This window comes from Aphidius gifuensis, linkage group LG3, assembly GCF_014905175.1.
Source record: "Aphidius gifuensis isolate YNYX2018 linkage group LG3, ASM1490517v1, whole genome shotgun sequence".
Taxonomy (NCBI): domain Eukaryota; kingdom Metazoa; phylum Arthropoda; class Insecta; order Hymenoptera; family Braconidae; genus Aphidius; species Aphidius gifuensis.
In genome coordinates this window covers 8,571,776-8,577,452 of record NC_057790.1, presented here as the reverse complement: position 1 = coordinate 8,577,452, position 5,677 = coordinate 8,571,776, and positions in this window count along the sequence as shown.

Sequence of the window (5,677 nt, the reverse complement as noted above, 5' to 3'; positions counted from 1 at the left end):
ATATTGTTTTTTTTAAAGTTTTCAACAACAATACATAAAATTAAAAAAAAAAAAAATTTTTTTTTTCGTTTAAATTCGTCCAACATCTAGTCAATAGCAAGTCAACAGCAGATCAATAGCAAATTCGTAGAAACTCAATAGCTAGTCAATAGCTAGTCAATAGCAAAAAAAAAAAAAGTACAAAATACGATATTTATCATTGTTATTGTTTATTGTTGTTGTTTAATTGTTTATTATATTGTTTTTTTAAAAGTTTTCAACAACAATACATAAAATTAAAAAAAAAAAAAATTTTTGTTTTTTTAAATTTTATGTATTGTTGTTGAAAACTTTTAAAAAAACAATATAATGAACAATTAAACAATAACAATTATAAATATCGTATTTTGTACTTTTTTTATTAACTATTGACTAGCTATTGAGTGAAATTATATTCTGCTGTTGACACTGTATTAGATATTGACGAATTGAAAAATTTTAATTTTATGTATTGTTCTTTATTATAATAAACAATTAATTAACAACAACAAACAATAACAATGATAAATATCGTATTTTGTTTTTTTGATTGACAGCTATTGACTAGCTATTGAGTGCTACGAATTTGCTATTGATGCTGTTGACTTATTGACAGATGTTGGACGAATAACGAAAAAATTTTTAATTTTATGTATTGTTGTGAAAACTTTCAAAAAAACAATATAATAAACAATTGAACAACAACAATAAACAATAACAATGATAAATATCGTATTTTGTACTTTTTTTTATATTGACTAGCTATTAATTACTAGAACTATTGATCTGCTGTTGACTTGCTATTGACTAGATGTTGGACGAATTTAAACGAAAAAAAAAATTTTTTTTTTTTTTAATTTTATGTATTGTTGTGAAAACTTTCAAAAAAACAATATAATAAACAATTAAACAACAACAATAAACAATAACAATGATAAATATCGTATTTTGTACTTTTTTTTTTTTGCTATTGACTAGCTATTGACTAGCTATTGAGTTGCTACGAATTTGCTATTGATCTGCTGTTGACTTGCTATTGACTAGATGTTGGACGAATTTAAACGAAAGAAAAAAATTTTTTGTTTTTTTAAATTTTATGTATTGTTGTTGAAAACTTTTAAAAAAACAATATAATAAACAATATAATAAACAATTAAACAATAACAATGATAAATATCGTATTTTGTACTTTTTTTTTTTTGCTATTAACTAGCTATTGACTAGCTATTGAGTTGCTACGAATTTGCTATTGATCTGCTGTTGACTTGCTATTGACTAGATGTTGGACGAATTTAAACGAAAAAAAAAATTTTTTTTTTTTTTAATTTTATGTATTGTTGTTAAAAACTTTTAAAAAAACAATAAAATAAACAATTAAACAATAGCAATGTTAAATATCGTATTTTGTACTTTTTTTTTTTTGCTATTAACTAGCTATTGACTAGCTATTGAGTGGATGTTTCATGTCATTCCATTCTCGCGGTAAGTTTCCATAAATTACCAAAACTCAGACAACAACGAATGACAGCTCGGACATAACCTAAAAAAATTTAACATCATTCTTCGCTATCATTATTGAGAAATGACATCGAATCACGCTATAATAATATGATAGGAACATTGTTAATTTTTTCCTTAATTTATGTAGATCAATTTAATATGTTTAGTGTAATGTAGAGCCTTTGTAATCCATAATTCTTTTTGCTATTGACTTGCTATTAATTTGCTATTGAATAAGCGCCCATGTCATTAACAAGTCGCTATCAAACTGTTGTTGAGTGTTCCGCTAGGGAAGGCCATTTTAAAGGGCTATTTTTAAGAGGCCAAAAAAAAAAGGCCATTTTTTGAGGCCATTTTTTCCATGTACGAGGAAGATGTTTTTCAGATCGTCTTTTTTTAAAACTATATTTCACCATGTTGCCATGGTATTTACGGCAAGCTGAAATAACAGACGAACTTCCCGGCTCTGACCATGAGTTATTTTTACTTTCAAATCAGGGTAAACAACACAGCTAAGAAGAGTAAAATCGCTTTGGCTTTTGGTATAAATTATAGTATTTCCTGATGTAACAAGCCTTCCCCCCGAGTTTTTTTTTGTAATATTTAATTTATAAATAATCAACTAAACCACGAGAGAAAAATTGTTGATTGAGACTGTCAGTTGTCGTTGGGTTATGTTGTATTATTTTGACAGACACACTACTACAAAATCCACATATTTGATTGTTTCAAGTTCGGAAAGCCCGGAAAAGACCGATCAATTAGCCGAATTTCTGTTTGGTAAGGTAAAGTGGCTCTAGCTGGATCCCGACGTATATGGTCCCATCTAAAGCTACCCCCACCACCGAAGTTTACTCTCCTGGTCTCTAGTCTTCTTGGTCCGGATACTGGTCCCAGATAAAATTTGATGAAATAAAAGGACCCCAGTAGTCGGACTTTATTATTTATATTTATAAAATTTTTATCAAAAATTTTTTTTTATCTAATCGGAAAATTCAAACATTTTTACGGAAATTGGTATCAAACACAAAAATTAATTATATTTGATAGACGCATAAATTGATGGTTTAATTAGTAGCAATCACTCGACGACGACTACTCACAGTGCCCTCTGAAGCTGTTTGAGTGTCACATAATTTTATTCTACTTTTAATATTTATTTAAAAATATTTCTATTATTTATAAAAAAAAAACCGTCTGTTCAAATTGAAGAATATGAGACGTAGAAATATTTTAAAAAATTGTTTGAATTTTAAAATAAAAACTATCGGCATAATTACTGAATAACAGCCAAGTGTCCGACTACTAGGGTGTGTCCGAGTACTGGTGCCACCACGGTAGTTAAAAAAAAATAAAAATATTATAATCAGATGATAATTCATTCGAAAAAAAAAAAAAAAAAGTACTCGATACTCAAGTATCGAGTACTATTTTTGGCCGATGCATCGATTTTCCGATTCTTAAAAAAAAAAGTATCGATACTCCGATTCCGATACTTTTTTCAAGAATCGAAGACCACTAACTTAGACTGACTTAGAAAATTCCACACAATGCCATGTAGATATACCGAGGCACACGAACAAGACCGAGTCTTACCGATAACACCGGAAAATCAAATTGTTGTGCAGCACGGTAATATTTGCCTTGAAACTGGACAATATTTATTGAGCAGCCGAACAAATATTATTAAGCAACACAACAAATATTATTGGATGGTAAAAATTGTTGTGCAGCTAAATAAAATTTGTTCAACGATACAATAAAATTTGTTGTAGCACAACAAATTTTGTTGAACGATGGACAATTTTTGTTGCAGCACAACAAAAAGCGACAGGATAGGATTTCGCATCTAGTTTGTTGTGCTCTCACAACAATTTTTGAGGTTTTTTTTTCTCAGTGTAGAATTAGCGTTAATCATATAGACAGAAATCAACTTTGCCCTTATTGTTTGTCAATAAGCGTGATATATTTTATCGAGTTCCTCGACAATGTTTGTTGGAGATTTTTTTCTTAGTGTACTTTTTGCAATTTCTTTTGTCGCTCGATGTCGATATCGTCCAATAAGAATGAATGAATTGGTAAAGATCCCTGCTCAATCGATGAGTGAACTCTGTTATTCCGTAAATAATCCATATTTATACTATCTGCAAAATATTATTAAAATTTATTTGAAATAACTTTCACACCCTTTTCAGCTAACAAACTTTGTTTCCTAACTGTACGTAACCGGATGACGTTCAATACTAAAAAAAACTTCGTATTCAAGCACAAATTATAAATAAAAATAATATATCATTCTTTTTCAACGTCAAACAAGACTCGGATAAAAAATATGTTACCTAAAGGATTCATCGTTTTTGTAATTATGAAATAGATGATTAATACTGATACTTACAGTGAAAATTATTATTATTAAGCGTGTGCATGCAACAATACGCTAGTAATGTATCTACATGAGTTCTAAGCTATAATTTATTCATGGAATAGATTTTATCAGAATCATATATTTTATAATCCCAAGTTTGATCAGCTGCAGGTTTGCGGTTTAAATAGATCGATTGCATGCATTGGAAGAGAAAAATTCTGAGACGGATCCACCAGACGTAATTGTTGTTAATTATTGGTATCGGAATGCAATAATTAGTAATATTGGATATTATATATATAAATTGATTATATTTAATTTTAAAGAGCAAATCATGTCAAGTAACGAAAGCAACTTAACAATATTTTCAGTTGTTCATATAGAGAGACGCGAGCCAATCTAAAATATATCTCATTGAGTAAAACCGTAGATCTCAAGAACCCACCCGGAGTTTCCATAATAAAAAACATAAAGACCCTGGTAGAAAAATTCCGTCAGCCCAACGTTGGCCCGACTTTACATGTATAATAGACCGTTTCAAAGAAAAAAAAAAAAATTTTTTTTTGTCTCCCACCCCCTAAAATCTGAGTATTCAACAAGACAAACAATCTACTACACGGAGAGAAAAATATATGAAATTTTCATATACAGTATATGAAAGTTGCACCAAATCTGCTAGTATATGAGAATTTCATTTACTGTATATGAAAATTTCATATACTAGCATATGAAAAAATCATATACTTTGAATTTTTCAGCTCAAAGCTAGTATATGAAAAATTCATATATTGTATATGAAAATTTCATATGCAGTATATGCACTGAGAAAAAAAATTGCTGTTATTGAAAAAAAATTTTCTTCATATTAGCAAATTTTTTCTTGGAACTTTTTTGTCTTAAGTTGAAAAAAAAAATAATTAATTTGAGAAAAAATGTCTTGTTTTGAGAAAATATTTTTTTTCAATTTGAGACAAATTATTTTTTTTTTTTTAAAATATAGAATTAATTTAAGAAAACTTGTGATAAACTTAAGGATATTTTGTCTTTTGATTTGAGGAAAAATTTGCAAAAAAAAAATGACATATACCTCAATTTGAAAGACAAGTCATTCGATTTGAGGCAACAAGCGTTCAAGTTGAGAGAAAATTTGCTAAAATTGAATGACATAACCCTCAATTCAAAACAATATTGATTTTTTTTATGTAAAATATTTATTAATTAAAATAACTTGAGAATTTAATTAAAGCAACAAACGATCAATTTGAGAAAAATTTTTAAAATGAAATGTCATTTGCAATCATTCAATTGCTTGAGAGAAAATGCTGTATTGAATGACATACCTCAATTAACAGTATTTTTTTTATGTAAAATATTTGCTGACTGTCACTTAACAAACAGTTTTATTACCCTTTGAAAATATTGTCAAGGCGAAAGTATCGTCGAGTTCTATTCTGCTTATATCATTATTCATCATTAAATACGTTTTCAACTTGAATGATTTTGTCTCAACTTAATGTAATGTTGAAAAATACATTTTTAATTAAAAAAAATTATTATTTCTCGCTCACTGAGAACTTCACTCCGTTTTTTTTTTTGTATCATAGTTTTTTCTTTTTTTTGTAAATTAATTTTTGGTCCCGAGCGCGATTCGAACCTATCTCCCTAAAAACCTATCTAAACCTATATTCCAAATGCCAGTGTGTTATCCCCTAAGCCATCGCACGTTAACTTGAAAGACAGAAAATTTTCATCCTCATTAAGAATGACCTTCTTTCACATATATTATTTATTTAA